Genomic DNA, 20,802 nt, shown 5'->3' on the forward strand with positions numbered 1-20,802 from the left:
TTTTTTTCCTCTAAGATAATTTATCTTCCTCTTAAAAGTGATAACTTCACAATAGCCTTTTCAGCTTGCTCTACTCCCAGGCCAGACAAAATCTATAAGGAGTGAATTCAATCTGAGAAAAGCTAAAGAGAAGTCAGACTCAAGAGGTTGGAATCCCATAGGCTACAACCAGAAAGTAGAGTTGATTTAGGGTCAGTGAGGGAGTTCAGCTCGCATTGCAGGGCTGACTAAGGCAAAACACTGGATTGAATCCAAGCCTGAGGCTAGAAATGCTCTAGATTCGATATTTTACCCCTGTCATTACACTGGTTTCTAGGTTCTTTCAGCTATGAACCAAACCATCCATGACCTGCTTGGACATCCATGTAATCTCTCAGAGACGTTTCCCCTAAGCTCCCACCCCCAAGCCTATTTATATTTGCTCTGTCACTGAGAAAAGTTATGCAGAGTAGAATGAATCCACATTCAGGTGCAGCAGCCCAGGGACCCAGAGACCTCTCACCTACTTAAAGGCGTAGGATAGGGTTAGTTCATCTGGGAAATGGGACCTTCCCAGCCTCCTTATTGCAGACTGAGATCCCCAGAAAGCAGACTCTGAGATGAAAGTTGGAAAGCAGGAAAAGTTTTAAGGAATTGCCTGGAGAAAAATCTGTGAGAGGGAGGAAAAGAAAGGAGGATTGGGCCGAGGGAGAGAATGAGCCATGGGCAGTGTTAGCAGGCATAGAGCCAGCCTCATGAGGGATTTAAGAGGTGGAACAAAAGAGGAAAAGTATCCTAAAATGGGAATCCTCCTACTGCATGAACCAGTCATTAGAAACAAGGACACATGCTCCACCATGTTCATAGCAGCCTTATTTATAATAGCAAGAAGCTGGAAACAACCCAGATGTCCCTCAACAGAGGAATGGATACAGAAACTACGGTATATTTACACAATGGAGTACTACTCAGCTATTAAAAAGAATGAATTTATGAAATTCGCAGGCAAATGGATGGAACTTGAAAATATCATCCTGAGTGAGGTAATCTAATCGCAAAAGAACACACATGGTATGCACTCACTGATAAGTAGATATTAGCCCAAAAGCTTGGAATACCCAAGATACAATTCACAGACCATATGAAGCTCAAGAAGAAGGAAGACCAAATTGTGGATGCTTCAGTGCTTCTTAGAAGGGGGAGCAAAATACTCACAGGAGCAAATATGAAGACAACATGTAGAGCAGAGACTGAAGGAAAGTCAATCCAGAGACTGCCCCACCTGGGGATCCATCCCATATACAGTCACCAAACCCTGATGCTATTGCGAATGTCGGGAAGTGCTTGCTGAAGGGAGCCTATCTCCTAAGAGGTTCTGCCAGAGCCTGACAAATACAGATGCTCACAGCCAACCCTTGAACTGAGCTCAGGGTCCCCAGTGGAAGAGTTAGAGAAGGGACTGAAGGAGCTGAGAGATTTCATAGCCCTGTGCAGGGAGCAACAATATCAACTGGCCAGATTCCCCATCCTCATCCAGCCATGGGGACTGGACCACTAACCAGAGAGTACACATGGAGAGACCCACGGCTCTGGCTGCATATGTGGCAGAGGATGGCCTTGTTGATCATCAGTGGGAGGAGCAGCCCTTGGTCCTGTGGGGGTTTGATGCCCCAGTATAGGGGAATGCCAGGGAGGGAAGGTGGGAGTGAGTGGGTGGGTGGGGAACACTCTTATAGAGGCAGGGGAAGGGGGATGGGATAGGGGGTCTCTGGAGGGGAGACCTGGAGAGGGGATAACTTTTGAAATGTAAATAAAGAAAACATCCAAACAAAACAAAACAAAACAAAAAACCTCAAGAAAGAAACACAAATTCTTCCGGGAAGCAGATGTGACCTTGGCAAAGGCGGTTTCTTTCAGCTGAGTGACTTACAAAGTGGGGGATGATGGGTGAGAGTTGGGTGTTTGGGCCATCTCAGGTGCTGGGGGAGACTGGTCTTTCATTCTTGAAGAGTGATCTTGCCAGTTCATCCAGGGATCTCCCAGACTCACTTTCCCCTCCACCTCTAGTTCCCTTGCTAACCTAGTTCCCTTGCTAACCGACAACAGAAGATAGCAGATTAATACTTGGGCTCTGGCTAATCAAAGACTGTGTGACTCCATTGACAAGTTCAAGACCAGCCTAGGAAAATTGAAGAGGTGACAGATTTCTTATTTCAAACCTGCTTTTGCTTCCTTGAACTCTTTTGTTCCCTCAATACCCCATTCCTTCCCTTAGTTCTTCCTTCCTTGACCCATCCCTTTACATTTCATCTTCTGCAGATCCACCTTCTGGGCAGAAATGACCTAATTAATTAATTAATTAATTCCCCAAACCTTCAGTGACAGAGGTTTGATCTGTTTTTCAGGGTAAAACTTGACATTAGACCAATAAAGTGGCATCCTCTGGAATTCCAAGTTGTCTTGGGTGAAGCGAAGAGCCTCTTCCATATAGGAAGAAAGTGATTTTGTGACTTATCTCTCTCAAGAAAGTTAAGGGTTGTCCTAGGGAAACCTGTAAAAGTTGGTGTGGATTAGACAGCAAACAATAAGGCAGAAAACAGCCTTGTGTGAGGTTCTTCCCTTCTGGGTATGGCTGACCAGTGCTGACAGAGCAAGAGCTCGAGGCCTCAGAGTGGGAACCGCTGTACCCAACCATTCAGGCTAAAGCTTCAAAACTGAGTGGCTTCTACCCTGGACTGAGCAAAACTCCATCTCTCGTCACATTTGTGGGGTTTGTAGAAGTTATTCTGAGTAGAGAACTGGAGGTGCTAGATCTTGTTAAAATTATGATGGTGAAGGGAGTTTTTATAAAAAGGACCATTGTCAGCTCCACCGCCTGTGTCCTCGTGTGAATCCCATCTGTCTGTCAATCTACTTTCCAGTAGCAAGAGCTATTGAGACTCTAAATGAAGACTCTGAGTAAAAAGTCTCTAAATATTTTCTTTATGTTTCATAACTTTTTTATTGTTCAAGGCCAAGGCAGTATTCTTTAAGGTCTTATTAATGCAAACATGCTATCAAATAGGCTTTTATTGCTTCATCTATCTATCCTGTCTTATTGTCTGTGATATCCTAACTCTTCTTTTGATAGTGTGTAATTTATACCATCAAATAAGTTTTTGCGAGGTGTTTTGGAATATCTCATTATGTCTATTTTATGTACTAGTGAGTTGTGTTGTAGATACATAACACAATGCGCTAAATAAGTGAGCCATTGAAGTAGTCTTGGACAAAACCGAAAACAAATTTTGATTCCAGTTCAATTCTGCTTCACACACGCCTCTTTCTTCCCACTCTGAGTGTTCTGTATCTGAAGTGATTATCTCCTTACGTCATCGCACTAAATGAAAGTTCTATAAAGGCGAGGACTTTGCTTGGTTTGTAGACATACCTCTGCACCAAGAATAATGTTTGGAACATAGTTAGTAAATAAGTAAATATTTTCAGAGTAAAAATTCTTTCCACTACATCCTAGAAGATTAAAAATCTTATAGATTAGTCCTCAGCACTAGTAATAATATGTAATAACTTCCTGCCTTTGTCCCAGCCTTTTTCTTACTGACAACGACCTAACTAGTGGCCCTTTGGCTTAGTATATTGTAAAGAATTCTCCCACACTGAGTAGCATCATTCCCTAAGCATGGGATCCTGGACTTTTGGGTAAGAAGCCCCTGAGAGCTAACCTTCATGGGTTCATTGCTCTTTTTAATTTTTTATTTTATTTTATTTTGCTGACTACAGACACAATGTGAACAGCTTCATCAAGTTCCTGCTGCCTTGACTTTTCTGCCACGATAGATTATCTTTCTCCTTTAAGGTGCTTTTGCCAGAATATTTTGTCACAGCAAAGGAAAAGAAACTAAGAGACCATTATGAACTTTAGAGAGGCTATTATAAATATATTAAGACAAAAAAGACAAAAGAGTTATAGAAAATACGTCTTAATGAGTAAGTAAAGAATTTTAGCAGAAAATGGAATAAATACATGCATATATTTATAAATAAAAATTCTAAATTTGAAAGGAACTCCACAGGAAAACCAACAGAGTCAACTAACCTGGACCTTTGGGGGATCTTAGAGACTGAACCACCAACCAAAAAGCATACAGGGGCTGGATCTAAGCCCCTCACACATATGTAGAAAATGTGTACCTTGGTCTTCATGTGGGTCCCCCAACAACTGGTGAGGGGGCTATGCCTAAAGCTGTTGCCTGTCTGTAGATATGTTCCCCCTAACTGGACTTCCTTGTCTGACTTTAAATGGAAGAGAATGCACCTTGCCTGCAGAGACTTGATGTGCCAGGGTTAAGGGATACGCAAGGGGCCTCCACCCTCTCGGAGGAGGGGAGATATGAGGAGGATCTGGAGGGAGCAGGGATTGGGATGTAAAGTGAATAAAACATTGCTAGAAAAAAGCACAGTAACTTTTTAAGTATAAAGTACAAAAAGGAAAATTCATAAAAAACATTGACAGAACCTTAATGAAAGTCTTAGAAGGAAAAATAGCTTAAAGGGGGTAGACAGAAAAAAATTGAAAAAATAAGGACCAAAAAATATTCTAAAATTAAAAATTCTTTAAATTAGATGGGAATTGCAGATTTAGGAGAGAAGCCTAACTCCAGGCAGTGAAATCACACAGGCAAACTGAGGCCCATTCGACCGTGTAGAACCTTGATTCACGATACACAAAAGAATGGCAAGGATAATACACTAATGCTGAATAAACACTGAAAGACAAAAGAGAGGCAAGGAAAACCCCAATCAAGCCTCGGTTCTGGGTCTAGAAAGATGTGTTTCAATAAAGTAGAGAAATGGAATGTAAATAAAAGCTCGAGGAAGCCATCATTAGGAATCCAGCGTCTGCACCATGGACGAGCTAGAGGACATGCTTTGGCCCAGCAGGAAGTGGTTTAGAAGAAATGGATCTAAGTGAGGAGAGAGGAGGCCTAGAAAAGGTAAATAAGGCAGTGTATTTAAAATGTGGCTATTTTTCACCTTGTAATTTCTCATTAAAGCAAAATTAATTATTATATACTGTCAGTACAAAGGAAAAGACGTTACAACGGTAGTACAGTGGACAGGGTGTATCAGGGGTGGAATTATCCTTTCCTAAGGTTATTGCATCTATGGAGTGATAAGTGGGAGACACAAAATGGGATGTGAAGGCATCAGGTGTAAAATGGGACGGATAAAGAAGGAAGGTGGAAGGTCAGATGTGAAGAAGTGAAATATAGGCTCCAAGTAGACTTTGTCCAGAATACATGTTATCAGCCTTTGAACAATCAACCAAAGTTAGACAGATGGTGAGCCATGAAATACATCTCAGAGGCACTTGCTGCTCTTGCAGAGGACCTGAGTTCTGTTTGCAGCCCCCACATCAGATGGCTCACAACCTCTGGTGATTCCAGTGTCTCTAATCCTCTCTTTTGGCCTCAGCAGGCACCTGCACTCACACATGCACATACTCACATACAGACACGCACATGTGCACAAGGCAATAGCTGCTTTTCCTTGCATTTACTTGCATAATTTAAAAATTAAACACTTTTGTCTGATCTTACTATGTCAGTAGGATATATTGTATACATATACTATAGGTTTTAGTATTTATATTTAGCATATAAACTAAATATCTTGTTTATGTCTCTTACTTCTCCTTATTCTTCCAACATAGATTTATTATAATTTAAAGTATTAGTATTCAGTTTTTAAAATTTAATTATTTATTATATGTAAGTACACTGTAGCTGTCCTCAGACAACCCAGAAGGGGGCATCAGATCTCATTATGGATAGTTGTGAGCCACCATGTGGTTGCTGGGATTTGAACTCAGTACCTTCGGAATAGCAGTCAGTGCTCTTAACCACTGAGCCATCTCTCCAGCCCAGTATTCAGGTTTTATAATGTAAGAACTTTAGTGCAATATATAGTTGAAGTGTAATCATATTATATGTAATTATCAGTGTTGTTTCTTTCATAACTTTATGCTAATTCTGGGTTTAATGATTGCCAGATTCTTATAAAGCTTCTACATACAAATTTTCCACTGTCAGTTTTCTATCCTTTTCTTCTGAAGGGGGGGGGGGGCGGAGCAGGAAAGGGAGAGAGAAGGAAGGAAATAAAAAAGGAAGAAGGAAGGGGGAGAGAGAGAGAGAGAGAGAGAGAGAGAGAGAGAGAGAGAGAGAGAGAGAGATCTCCTGGAGTGCCTATCTGTTCCCAACTCCCTGTTAGTGTCACTGCCATGCTGGGCTTTCCCTTGACATCCCCCAGAGAGTTCTTCTCACCTCTCTCCTATGTTTGATGCCAGAAAATTTCAGATCTTTAATCATCTTCTTCTTCATGTACTTTATTGTGTTAACCTTGTAGAAACCATAGCAACCTCTGAGAGAGAGAGAGAGTCATAAGGAATTACTTTTGCTTAGACTGTGCATATGCAAAATTTTAACTTCATCTTCTTGTTTTATTGCTTAGAAGGATATGGAATTTAAATTTAGAAATAATTTTATTTAGGCTTTCGAAGGCATCCTTGTGCTGCTGGTACCACGTTTAACCATTGAGAAGTCCCAACACACTCTGATGCTTCGATCTGCTGTGGCCTTGAAATTTTCTTAAGCGCTTATGTTTTGGGGAGATATTTATTTTTATGTGGCTATGTAAAGGCAGCAGAGCAGCTCTCCCTATTTTTAAACCCGACAGCAAAGTTGGCGGACTTGTCCTTTTACTGGAAAATGAGACTGAGGTGAGATAGAGGCCAGGAAGGACTGGGGTGACTCAAGATAGAGGCCAGGAAGGACTGGGGTGACTCAAGATAGAGGCCAGGAAGGATTGGGGTGACTCAGCCAGAGCAGCATCTTCTGGACAACACCGGGTGGCTGCACTGGGGCACTCCCGCAGCCTGAGTGAGATCTGCACGGGACAAGCCAGTCAACATTTCAGCGTGGGCCTGATGCCTTTTGATTTCAGGACTTATTCATTCACGGAGTCACTGTAATCAAGAAAGTCTGTTAGTGGTGTACAGACACCGATCAATGGAATAGCGTGGAGACTTTAAAGCAGATTCACATGTCACTTTCAGGCACATGAACAAAGTACACACATTCTCAACAAATGCTGCCTAAGCCATGCGGATAGTCTCATGGACAAGAGAGGGTCTTTCCTTACTCCACAGACATATTTTTTTTTCTTTAAATGGGCCACATATCTAGGAAAAGGCTAAAAGTATAAAGTTATACCACAGAACCTGGAGCAAAGAAAGATCTCTTAGCTAGTGCACACAGAGAGCAAAGTGTGAAAACATCTGACAAATTGGATTTTAAAAACTAGGCTTTTTTTTTTTCCATTTAGAAACTAAAAAGGCAAGCCCATGACTGGGAGAAAAAAAAATTAATGATCCATACATTTGGCAAAGAATTATATCCAGACTGCATGAAGAGCTAGTAAGAAGTCAGACAGCCTAACCTAAAAAGAACAGAAGAGTCAGATGCCTCATGAAAGGAGATACACAAACGTGGTGATAAGTATGTGGCACAGGCTTCACCACACTCATCCTTGAAATGTGACATAAAACTCCAGGGTGTGACTCTAATGAAAAGACAGAAGCAGTGAGTGTTGTGAGTACCCAGCATCTCTGCAGCTCTCTTGCACAAACTCATCTGAAATTTCCTATAGGAACTTCAGGTTTGTTAACGTGAATATGCAATGGCATGCTTTGAAAGCTTCAGAATGGTAGTCGTTAGTTATGCAAATGAATGCAGAGAAACCCATTCCTTAGAGAGATAAGCTGGTATCCTATCCTGGCAGGTACAAAGATACAATTCATGTCCTTGCCAGAAGTTCCTGTCTTAGGATTTTACCCATAAGAACTGAAAGCATATGTAGATACAGACTTGTATGCATTTGTTTAAACAGCATCATTCGCAATAACCAAGAACTGGATGAAATATAAACGCTCAGCAAAAGGCAAATGTGTGAATGAATTATGATATGTTGAAATCATCTAACACTTTTTAGAAATAAAAAGAAACACACTGAATACACACAGTCAGACAGACAAATCCCAGCAGCTTTATACAGAACAATGAAGTGAGGCACACGAGAGTCTATCTCTTATGGTTTCATTCATTACCTCTCACACCAGCTCCCATTAACCTCATTGCCAGGAAGGGGATTGACAGTTGCTGAGAGCCAGGCATAGGATGAATGATATCAAAGAGACATAAGGGAAGGTGTGGGAGTGATGGAAACATCCTATATCTGTCTTGACTGCTATGGGAATGTACATATTTGTCAAAATTCATTGAACTTTATCCATAAATGGGTACAATTTACAGTATATGAATTATATCTTAATAAGGTGACTAAAAATCCACACAGGGACATTACACCATAAGTTGCTGCCACTCAGGTCTCTAGTCTGTGACACATCTTTTGCCACCTTTATAACTTGAAATACAGATAAAATGGCAAAACAACAGAGAAGAAAAAGCAAAGCTGATGTTTTCCACACGCTTGTTAGCTTGCATACGCAGTGACACGCTTTGAAACCTTTGAAGGAAGGGTAAAAGGACAGCAAATGGTGTTAGGAGTCTCTGCTCACGCAAATGGATTTAGAAAACCCCATTCTACAAGTAAACCAGTGTCCTGCCCTGGCACGGACTAGGACACAGAGAGCAGCACGGCGTGCTTTATCTGTTTTCTAAGCCCAAAGAGTCAGCCAAATGCATCTACATGGAAACCCTGCTGCAGAGTTGACTCTGGCAAATCACCAGCCCTGTCTCTCCCTGAGACATTATTTATAAACATCACGCAAGAGAATGTCACCAAGAGGCATGGACTTCCTCCTAACAAAGACCTTTGTCATGGTCATCTCAAGGATGAAGCAGGCCAGCGTGGGGGCTGATGTCATCACCCTTGGCCTTCCCTAGAATGAAGCCCCCACCACACCTGCTGATGCCAGGAGATACTTTTCCTGGGTTAGTGAGCAAGTTGAAATAAATAATTTTTTCTTAGAAATAGTCCATTATTTTTAGAAGAGTTTGAGTTTACCTTTAAGCACAGAAAAAGAAAAAGATGGGGGAATTTAGAAATGAAAATGAGAGATCAAGAGAGTAAAATGTATTAAAATATAGTTAACATAGTAAAATGTTTGGCCTTAGTCATCTGTACTCTGATTAGAAATAAAGCATAAAAACAAATGAGATGTTTATAGAATAAATAGAGAAAAAAATTAGTATTAACTGACTATTGGATGGGTAGATATATTTTAAATACGGCAATATGTTAGCTTTTTTTCAAAAGTTTTCATATGTATATAATTATGTATGTATTATATTGTATGTATGTAATTGTATATATTGTATATACTATAGATGAGCTAGTTCAATATCTGGAATTTACTGCTGTGTAGTACTGGACAGGAAAAGAATACAACTTGAGAAAGTGTGATTTGATTCTTAAAGGGTAGTAGGTCATGAAATTCACTGGTATGGGTGAATAGGAAGGCTGGTAGTAGTGTGTTGCTCTGGGGAACAGCTTAGAGCTGCCTCTCAAGTGTGGGAAGTGTGCTAGCCAAGGCCACAGAACAGGAAAGGAGGCTCACAGCTTCTCACTCTGCCTGGGGAATCCCTGTGTGCAGGCTTCCTTTGCCTCTGTCCACGGTTTTATATCTCCATCTCCATAGCTTGATTCCTGGCTCCTCTCTTTCTCTGGGGCTGACTCAGAGTGGTGGCTGTGGTAGTGCTCCACTTTCTTAGCCTCGTCTCTCCAGTAGAGTCGCCCATGTCGCCTCTTGTTTCCAGAAACACGTTTAGACAGCAAGCACTAAGTCCTCCAGCCCCCTGGATATAACATTTCTACAGGACCTTCTGAAGACGTTGGCTATTTTATGATGTACAAGGGAAACTGATAAACAGGCTTTTGTGTTAATTGATCAATTTATTTTTTGATTTTTCTTATCTGATTTTATAGCTTTTTTCAATTTTTATTATTTGTTTATTTACTTTCCTGTAGTTACTCCCCCATTGCTCCCCCTCCCCCAACACACACAGTTCCTCATCCCATTCCTCTTCCCCTTGCCTCTGAGAGAGTGCTCCTCACCCCCCATCAGGCCTCTCCCTTCCCTGGGGCCTGACTTTTCTCTCAAGGATTAAGTTCATCTTCTACTAAGGCCTGACCAGGCAGACTTCTGCTATATATGTGCCCGGTGGGAGAGGCGGTAGGGAGAGGGCCTCAGACTGGCTTATGTATACTCGTGGTTGGTGGCTTAGTCTCTGGGAACTTCCTGGGGTCTGGGTTAGTTGAGACTGTTGCTCTTCCTATGGGGTTGCTCTCTCTTTCAGCTTCTTTAATCTGTCCCTTAATTCAACCATTGGGGTCTCTGACTTCAGTTCAGGGTTGGGTGTAAGTATTTGCATCTGTCTCAGTCAGCTGCTGGTAGGGCCTTTCAGGGGACAGCCATGCCAGGCTCCCATCTGTAAGCACACCATAGGATCAGTAATAGTGTCAGGCCTTGGTGCCCCAAACATGAGATGGATCCGAAATTGGGCCTATCATTAGACCACCACCTTTCCTTCAGTCTCTTCTCCATTTTTGTCCCTGAAGTTCTTTTAGACAGGAACAGTTCTGAGTCAGAAATTTTGACTGTGGGTTAGTAACCCTGTCCCTCTGCTTGAGGTCCTGTCTATCTACTGGAGGTGGGCTCTTTGAGTTCCCTCTCCGCAGTGTTGGGCATTTTGGCTAAGGTCACCCCCACTGAGTCTTTAGAGTCTCTCACATCCCAGATCTCTGGTACTTTTTATAGGGTCCTCCCACCCAACTCCACCCTGAGGCTGCTTATCTTCATTCATTTTCTTGGCGTTCTGGGCTTCTCTCCTGTCCCCCACCATACCTAATCCTGTCCCCCCTTCCCCCTCTCTCACCCAGGCCCCTCCCTCCCTCTGCCTCTCGTGATTATTTCCTTCCCCCTTCTAAATGGAATTGAAACATCCTCATTTGGGCCTTTCTGCTTGTTATACCTCTTACGGTCTGTGGGTTTTGTCTAGGTATTCTGTACTTTTTGATTAATATCCACTAATCAGTGAGTACACACCATGCATGTCCTTTTGAGTCTGAGTTACCTCACTCAGGATGATATTTTGTTTTCCTTTTTTTTTTTTAATGTTTTTTATTAGATATTTTCTTCATTTACATTTCCAATGCTATCCCAAAAGTCTCGCATGCCCTCACCCCACACTCCCCTACCCACCCACTCCCACTTCTTGGCCCTGGCGTTCCCCCGTACTGAGGCATATAAAGTTTGCAAGACCAATGGGCCTCTCTTTCCAGTGATGGCCTACTAGGCCATCTTCTGATACATATGCAGCTAGAGACATGAGCTCCAGGGGTTACTGGTTAGTTCTCATTATTGTTCCACCCATAGGGTTGCAGATCCCTTTAGCTCCTTGGGTACTTTCTCTAGCTCCTCCATTGGGGGCCCTGTGATCTATCCAATAGTTGACTGTGAGCATCCACTTCTGTGTTTGCTAGGCCCCGGCATAGACTCACAAGAGACAGCTATATCAGAGTCCTTTCAGCAAAATCTTGCTAGTGTGTGCAATAGTGTCAGCGTTTGGAGGCTGATTATGGGATGGATCCCCGGGTATGGCAGTCTCTAGATGGTCCATCCTTTTGTCTCAGCTCCAAACTTTGTCTCTGTAACTCCTTCCATGGGTGTTTTGTTCCCAATTCTAAGAAGGGGCAAAGTGTCCACACTTTGGTCTTTGTTCTTCTTGAGTTTCATGCGTTTTGCAAATTGTATCTTATATCTTGCGTATTGTAAGTTTCTGGGCTAATATCCACTTATCAGTGAGTACATATCATGTGAGTTCTTTTGTGATTGTGTTACCTCACTCAGGATGATGCCCTCCAGGTCCATCCATTTGCCTAGGAATTTCATAAATTCATTGTTTTTAATAGCTGAGTAGTACTCTATTGTGTAAATGTACCACATTTTCTGTATCCATTCCTCTGTTGAGGGACATCTGGGTTCTTTCCAGCTTCTGGCTATTACAAATAAGGCTGCTATGAACATAGTGGAGCATGTGTCCTTCTTACCGGTTGGAACATCTTCTGGATATATGCCCAGGAGAGGTATTGCTGGATCCTCCGGTAGTACTATGTCCAATTTTCTGAGGAACTGCCAGACTGATTTCTAAAGTGGTTGTACAAGCTTGCAATCCCACCAACAACGGAGGAGTGTTCCTCTTTCTCCACATCCTTGCCAGCATCTGCTGTCACCTGAATTTTTGATCTTAGCCATTCTGACTGGTGTGAGGTAGAATCTCAGGGTTGTTTTGATTTGCATTTCCCTGATGATTAAGGATGCTGAACATTTTTTCAGGTGCTTCTCAGCCATTTGGTATTCCTCAGGTGAGAATTCTTTGTTTAGCTCTGAGCCCCATTTTTTAATGGGGTTATTTGATTTTCTGGAGTCCACCTTCTTGAGTTCTTTATATATATTGGATATTAGTCCCCTATCTGATTTAGGATAGGTAAAGATCCTTTCCCAATCTGTTGGTGGCCTTTTTGTCTTATTGACGGTGTCTTTTGCCTTACAGAAGCTTTGCAATTTTATGAGGTACCATTTGTCAATTCTCGATCTTACAGCACAAGCCATTGCTGTTCTATTTAGGAATTTTTCCCCTGTGCCCATATCTTCGAGGCTTTTCCCCACTTTCTCCTCTATAAGTTTCATTGTCTCTGGTTTTATGTGGAGTTCCTTGATCCACTTAGATTTGACCTGCACAGACTAGTCTCAGAGGGATCTGGGAACCAAGATGGCTCCTGCGGGTGCTCTGTCAAAACCCTCCCGGGTGGGGCAGACACCTCTCCTCTGGCAAGGAAGGTGCCCAGAAGTCTGGAGCTCCAAACGGGGTCTGCCTCAAAAGCTCTGTGGCTTCCACCTGTCCCAGAATCTGTTAGCTTCTGTAGTCCACACTCTCACCTGCGCAGACTAGTCTCCGCCGAATCCGGGAACCAAGATGTCTCTCCTGGGTGCTCCGTCAAAGCCCTTCTGGGCGGGGTGGACACCTCTCCTCTCAGGATGATATTTTCTAGTTCCATCCATTTACCTGCAAAATTCATGTCTTCATTTTAATAGCTGAATAGTATTCCACTATGTAAATGCACCACATTTTCTGCATCCATTTTTATGTTGAGGGACATGGGGATTGTTTCCAGCTTCTGACTATTACAAACAAGGTTACTACGAACATAGTGGAGCATGTGTTCTTATTACTTTTTGGAGCATCTTCTGGGTCTATGCCCAGGAGTGGTATAGCTGGGTCTTTAGGTAGAACTATTTCCAATTTTCTGAGGAACCTCCAAATTGATTTCCAGAGTGGTTGTACCAGCTTGCAAACCCACCAGCAATGGAGGAGTGTTTCTCTTTCTTCACATCCTTGCCAGCATGTACTGTCAACTTGAGTTTTTGATCTTAGCCATTCTGATTTGTATGAGGTGAAATCTCAGGGCCATTCTGATTTGCATGTCTCTGATGACTAAGGACTTTGGACAGTTCTTTAAGTGCTTCTTGGCCACTTGAGGTTCTTCTGTTGTGATTAGTTCTGTACCTCATGTTTTAATTGGGTGACATGTGGTTTTATTGGGTTTATTTGAGTTTATATATATATATATATATATATATATATATATATATATATATATTGGCTATTAGCCCTCTGTCAGATGTAGGGTTAGTGAAGTTTTTTTTTCCCAATCCGTAAGTTGCCAATTTGTGCTATTGATGGTGTCTTTTGCCTTACAGAATCTTTTCAGCTTCATGAGGTCCCATTTATCAATTGTTGTTCAGGAAATTTCTCCCTGTGTTAATGTGTTTAAGGTTATTTCCCAGTTTCTCTTCTATTAGATTCAGTGTATCTGGTTTTATGGTGAGGTCCCTGACTCACTTGAACTTGAGCTTTGTGCAAGGTGATAAATATGGATCTGTTTTCATTTTCCTCCATACAGACCACCAGTTAGACCAGCACCATTTATTGAAGATGTTTTCTTTTTTCCATTGTATGTTTTTGGCTTCTTTGTCAAAGATCAAGTGTCCATAGGTGTGTGGGTTTACTTCTGGGTCTTTGAATTCTATTCCATTGATTGACCTGTCTGTTTCTATACCAATACCATGCGGTTTTTATCACTATTGCTTTGTAGTACAGCTTGAAGTCAGGGATAGTGATTCCCCTGGAAGTTCTTTTATTGTTGAGAATTGTTTTGGCTATCCTGGAATTTTTGTTTTTCCATATGAAGTTGAGAATTGCTCTTTCCATATCTGTGAAGAGTTGTGTTGGAATTTTGATAGGGATTGCATTGAATCTGTAGATTGCTTTTGGTAAGATGACCATTTTTACCATGTTAATCCTGCCAGTCCATGAGCATGGGACATCTTTCCATCTTCTGAGACCTTCTTTGATTTCTTTTGTCAGGGATTTGTAGTTCTTGTATAGATCTTTCACTTGCTTGGTAAGAGTTGCACCAAGCTATTTTATTTATTTGTGACTATTGTGAAGGGTGTTGTTACCCTAACTTCTTTCTCAGCCTGTTTATCATTTGGGTAAAGGATGGCTACTGTTTATTTGTTTTGAGTTAATTTTATATCCTGCCACTTTGCTGAAGTTGTTTATCGGCTGTAAGAGTTCTCTGGTGGAATTTGGGAGTCGCTTATATATACTGTCATATCTTCTGCAAATACTGATACTTTGTCGTCTTCGTTTCCAATTTGTATCCCCTTGATCTCCTTTGTTATCTAATTGCTCTGGCTAGAACTTCAAGTACTATTTTGAATAGATAGGCAGAAAGTAGACAACCTTGTCTTGCTCTGGAATTTTAGTGAGATTGCTTCTAGTTCTGGCTTTTAGAGTCTCTGTTGAGAAGTCTGGTGTAGTTCTGATAGGTCTGCCTTTATATGACCTTTTCCCCTTACTGCTTTTAATATTCCTTCTTTGTTCTGTGCATTTAGTGTTTTGATTATTATGTGATGGGAGGATTTTCTTTTCTGGTCCAATCTATTTGGTGTTCTGTAGGCTTCTTGTACATTTATGGCTACCTCTTTCCTTAGGTTAGGGAAGTTTTCCTCTATGATTTCATTGCAGATACTTTCTGGCCCTCTGAGCTGAGATTCTTCATCCTCTTCTATTCCTCTGATTCTTAGGTTTGATCCTTTCATTGTGTCTTGAATTTCCTGGATATTTTGAGTTAGGAGCTTTTTACACTTTGTATTTTCTTTGATGGATGTGTCAATATTTTCTATGGTATCTTCTACAAAAGAAAATTCTTTCTTTTATCTCTTGTATTCTGTTGGTGATGCATGCATATGTAGCTCCTGGTCACTTTCCTAGGTTTTCTATCTCCAGGGTTGCCTCCCTTTGTGTTTTCTTTATTGTTTCTATTTCCTTTTTTAGTTCTTGGGCCATTTTGGTCAATTCCTTCACCTGCTTGGTTGTATTTTCCTATATTTCTTTGTTTCCTCTTTAAGGGCTTCTACCTGTTTACCTGTGTTTTTCTGTATTTCTTTAAGGGAGTTTTTTTATATCCTCCTTAAAGGCCTCTATCATCTTCATGTCGTGGGATTTTAGGTCACTATCTTGATTTTCAGGTGTGTTAGGCTATCCAGGGCTTGCTGTGGTAGCAGACATGGATTCTCGTGCTGCCAGATTGCATTAGGTTCTGATGCTTATGATCTTCTGGCCATCTTGTTATCTCTGGTGTTAACTGGTCTGGATGTCTCTGACTAGAACTGACCTCCTTGGAGGCAGGTAGAGCTGTCTCTGGTTAGGGTGTGCCTTTTGTGTCTCTGGTTAGAGCAGACTTCATGTGTCCCTGGTTACTGCAGACCTCCTGGGGGGTGGGGGGTGGGGGCAGGCAGGCTGTGTCCCTGGTTACTTTGAGTCTCCTTGGAGACAGACAGACTGTGGGGTGTGGGAGGGTATTGGGCCCGATGATCTGGCCTGGGTGGAGAAGTGGACCAGTAGGAAGGTGGAGCTCTGCAGGGCAGGTGGGCACCATGTCAACTGGGCTGTGTTGCTGTGGACCTCCTTGGAGGCAAGCAGGCTGTGGCATATTCATGGGTTCTGGCTGCTGATCTGGCCTGGTTAGGAAGCTCCTTAGAATAAAGGTGAAGCTCAGGGGATGAGGGTGGGGGCAGGGAAGATGGGTCCCAAATCAGCTGTGCCCTGTGGTTGCCCCAGCTGGTGTGGCTATTTGGGCGAGGTTCTCACCCATGTCTTTGATTTCTGTGGACCTCCTGGGAGGCATGCAGGCTATAGGTGTAGCTGGGTATCTGGCTGCTGATCTGGCCTGGGTAGGAAGCAATAAACAGGTTTTATAGCTAACACTTAGAATTAAGAGAAAGGGTGAAATTAGGAGTTGCTAATATTTGTAATATTACAAATTCCATGTAAAACAATCCCACAAATGTTACTCACATTCACTTTGAATTTCCTCAGAATGCTATAAGTTGGCATTGTTTTGTGTCACAACATAAGACCAGTTGGTTTGTGTTGTGGATAGCCCTGGGACTAATTATATTTGATGTTAATTCCATTCTCCTGTGAGTGGCTGCAAACAAGGACTGAGTCAGCACTCAGGTGATTTCCTGTAAACCTGCTTCCACCTTAATCTGTAAAATAAAGGAGAGCTGATGATTAGGCAGATAAAGGGAAGGTGAAGCAGAAGGTGGAGAGAGAGAAGAAGAAGAAAATGGGAGAGAGAGAGAGAGAGAGAGAGAGAGAGGTCGCAGAGGAGGAGGAAGAAGAAAAGCAGAGAAGCACATGGCCTGGAGAAAACTGCAAGTTCTAAGGGGCCTCATAGATGTGGAAGATGGTAGTGTAGCAGTAGATCTGCCCAATCTAGGCACACAGCATGCATTCATATTGTGTTGTGTTTTCATTGCTGGGGCTTATTTGGGATGGAGACATTTGCCGCAATACGTTTGTTATTGTTGCAACTGCTCAGAAATCAGAAATAATCTATAAAAAAGAATGCATTTCTCACTGTCACCCGATGGGCTGTTCTTTCTGAGTGGCTTTACTTACTGTGCTTTTGGCTTTTAAAACCCCACACATTTTTGTTGTTTTCATTGCTTCATCATTGCCATTTTTACGGTGCAATCTATTTCTAGGAGCCGCTCAGATGATACCAGCCAACAGCAAGAGGACTGAGTGAGGCTGTGAAAATCTGAACCACGACCCCTAATGAAGAACCCACTTCTCACCCAACCCAAAGCTTAGGTCCTGGTAAGATGGAGGTCACATGACCTCAGTCAGGCTGAAGGTGAGATACTGTGAGCCCCCATGAGCCTGGCTGCATGCCAAGGCCATATTTGGCTAAAGAAAGTATGCCCTTTAAAAGCCCAGCATGTGTGTACCTACACGTGCTCAGCTAATGAAAGGTGCGCTTATTCTTGCAGCCCTGGTGAGGAACAAACAATTCCACTCCTGATAGACAAGACCTTTCACAGTGCCCACGTCTCTGGAAGCTGTTAATATAAATTCTCTAAAGGTCTGTGACACTTGAGGGCTCTTCTTGTTTGGTGTTAGTTTGAATTGAATTTACATGCTCCTGGACCTTTAAACAAAGGAGTTATCCCTGAGCTGGAGGCAGAAGGGTAGTGCAGTGTAGCATCTAAGTTCTTGAGGCTCTCGGTTTCAAACCCAGGGTCACATTAAGAAAACCAAAGAAGTCAGTTTCCAGCTGGCATGGTACTTTGAAGAGCATAATTAAGATGGAGAATCTACCTCGGAAGAACAGGATCGCTTAGCAAATGTTCAAGCTTCATTTGAGAGGCTATGGGGTGAAAAATATGAACTTATTGACGGAAGGAAAGGGGAGGGAACAAGTTAGACCTCATGAAGAATGTGAATTACACTTACCAGATGGCTTCATAAGGTGACCTTATTGGCAGTGAGTCACAGGGCACGCAGGAGGCTAGGCCTGCCATACCAAAGGCAGAATGGAGAGGAGTTTGGCATGGTTCCCCCAAGCTGAAGGCCATGATTCATTGGGAATACAGCTGGGGCCTCGGGCAGATGGGAGATAGCTCAGCAGTGTAGGCACTGTGGGCTCCCGGGACTAGAGTCACATCTCCATCATCTCTGATGTAGAGCAGGATCTTGTTAAGCTATCTTCGCCAAGGGAGCAGAGACTGCTCAAGGTCACATTTTCCCCTCTTTGCAGATTTCAAATGAGGTGACACGCGGGTGGCATTGGAACATTCCTGGCAGGGAGGGCATCCCCCAGTCCCTGTTCCCTTTCTTAGACCTTGCTCTCTTTCAACTCCTTCTGTTCCTGCTTTACACTGCAAGAACCCGGAAGGGCTTTGAACTGACCTGTGTTCAAGTTCACCCTCACTCCTTGCTTGCTGTGTGTCTTGGAGGAAGCCACTGTAAGCCCCAATGCCTCAGCCACCAGACAGAAGAGCTAATGACTATTGTAGGAGGAACGATAGTATTTATGAAAGACTCTGACATTCAGTGCCCACTCCAGTCGATCTCGGCACTTTTGATATTTTGTCCAAATGCAGCTGTGGGGCGTGGTCCTGTGTGATGTGTAGGGTTTAGTAACATGTCTGGTCTCTACAAACTTGATGTCAGAAATGCCTCACCTCCAGCTGGAACAATGAAAAATGAGTCCAAGCACAGTCAAATGTCTCCTAATGGTTTCTGGCTAAGTATGACTTCCAACTCATTGGCTTCTTAGTTTGGGGAAAGCAATCTGCTGTGTAAGGGACAGTCCAAGTAGCTTTTAGCTGGGTGTGTAAGTTAAGAAGTGAGCTATTAGAGTGGGCTTAAGGTGTTGGAGCGATGGCTCAGCAGTCCAGAGCATGTACTGCTCACATAGAGAACTCAGCTGTCATGTCAGGTGGCTCACATGCGCCTGCGATTCCAACTGGAGGAGATTCAAATACCTTCTGGCTTTGCGAGGCACTGTAATCACACACACACACACACACACACACACACACACACACACACACACACACAGAGAGAGAGAGAGAGAGAGAGAGAGAGAGAGATTGAGAGGACTATTTCTCTTCAGGGAGCCCACATAACTTTGTCACATCTGAGAGCAAGCAGGCAGACTCCCCCAGGTTGTAGCCTCTGTCCAGCTCCCTCTCCTCTGACAGACAGTGGGCAGAAGAACTCCATCAAATAAGCCTGCATCCAAGCAGAAAACAAAACATGGCGACCCCTCTTGTCCGCACCATGGTCACACTCTGTCTCTTTTAATGATGTTTCTTTCACAGGCACAGAAGGGGAGCTGAGCCCTCCCTAAGGTCTGACACTCTGAGGCTCAGAACGGTTTCCCACAGTGGCCTATATAGTCCACAGAGATAGGAAAGAATCATATGCTGCAAGCTGAGTGAGTGAGCCAGCTGTTCTTATTTTCCCCAAGGAAGTGCCAGGCCCCCTGTGTGATGCAGGCTACTTATCAGCCTGGTGGCTAGCCAGTTCTGCAACACCAGGAAAAGCCTTGCTCAAGATCTTACTACAGTTTAGTCTCCCTAAAATAAGTTTCCTTTTTATCTATATATGGCAGTTTTGCCTGCATGTTTGTATGTGCATCAGAAGGTGTCAGATCCCTCGGAACAGATGGTTGTGAGCCACCATGTGGGTGTTGGGAGCCAAACTCCAGTCCTTTGGAAGATCAGTAAGTGTTCTGAGCTGCTGATCCATTCCTCCAGACCCTTAAAATATATCTTAACAAGGCTAGTGAGCTGGCTTCTCTCTCTGGCTTGCACTTTGACCTAACTCAGGGTTCAAGTTGGATCAAAATTAGACAGAACTGATTCTTCTTTTCCCTTCTTTTTATTGTTCTTAAGGACTGATTTTATTTATCTTTGTGGGGGGTGTTGTGCCAATGCCTCTGGCTTTGCCATCCATATGGTGGGTAAACCGAGGCAGGCAACCTTAGGCGGTCAGTGCTTAGAGCCGATGACTAGGTGGATCTAGATAAAACTCTAGGGGCTGCTGCCAAAAGTGCCAGTGATTAGAGGATTAGAGAAGCTACTCAACAGAATTTTTTTCTGAGGAAACAAAGCTTAATTTCCTGGGGCTGGCAGTCTCTGTGGCCAGTGGAAAAACTATGAACTCTTTTAACTCCTTGGAAATGGCAAGAAAAAGAAGGAAAAAGAGAGAATTCATACACACACACACACACACACACAGAGTTGATGGATGGGAGGAACAATTTTCCAGCTACATCAAACTTTATTCCTTCTTTCACAGCTTATATATTCCAGCAAAATCTTTCAATCAGTATACAATTATAATGTGATTATGTTTTAGTTTTCTTCTGATAAATGATTATGAAAAAACAATGTATTTTCCAATACCTATACAAGAAATAACATAATGTAGTACAGGTAAAGAAAACAAATTATTCTCAGAAACCCACATACATTCAGATTAACAAAGTGTAAGCAAGCAAGGTAGTTTTCTCAGCTAGCTTCTCTTACTGGCAGGCAGCAATTTGAGGTTACAAAGAAAGGAGTAATAATTTTATTATCTTTAAAACTAATCTTATAAAATCTTAAAAGAATCATATATCTAAACTTTTATATAAAAATCAATCATATCTATCTTAAACCCTCAAAATGTACATCTACTCATCAACAATTCTCTTTTTTTTGGGGGGGGGTAGATTTTTTGAGACAGGGTTTCTCTGTGTAGCCCTGGCTGTCCTGGAACTCACTTTGTAGACCAGGCTGGCCTCAAACTCAGAAATCCACCTGCCTCTGCCTCC

The 20,802-nt window shown here is 42.6% G+C and overlaps 2 long non-coding RNA genes across 2 annotated transcripts in view; both read left to right on the forward strand.

Annotated features, from left to right (window-relative positions):
* LOC115029995 (uncharacterized) overlaps nucleotides 1–20,535 on the forward strand; it is a 29,072-nt gene extending 8,537 nt beyond the window's left edge. Inside the window, exon 3 of the long non-coding RNA XR_003835589.2 lies at nucleotides 17,180–20,535. This is a non-coding gene — a long non-coding RNA (uncharacterized LOC115029995). The remainder of the gene's footprint in view (nucleotides 1–17,179) is intronic.
* Nucleotides 1–20,802, forward strand: part of LOC147000142 (uncharacterized) — a 91,564-nt gene that overhangs the window by 38,852 nt on the left and 31,910 nt on the right. The gene's annotated exons all lie outside the window — the stretch shown is intronic.

The sequence above is a fragment of the Mus caroli genome, unplaced genomic scaffold, assembly GCF_978045245.1.
Source record: "Mus caroli unplaced genomic scaffold, Mus_caroli_1 scaffold_20, whole genome shotgun sequence".
Lineage (NCBI taxonomy): Eukaryota > Metazoa > Chordata > Mammalia > Rodentia > Muridae > Mus > Mus caroli.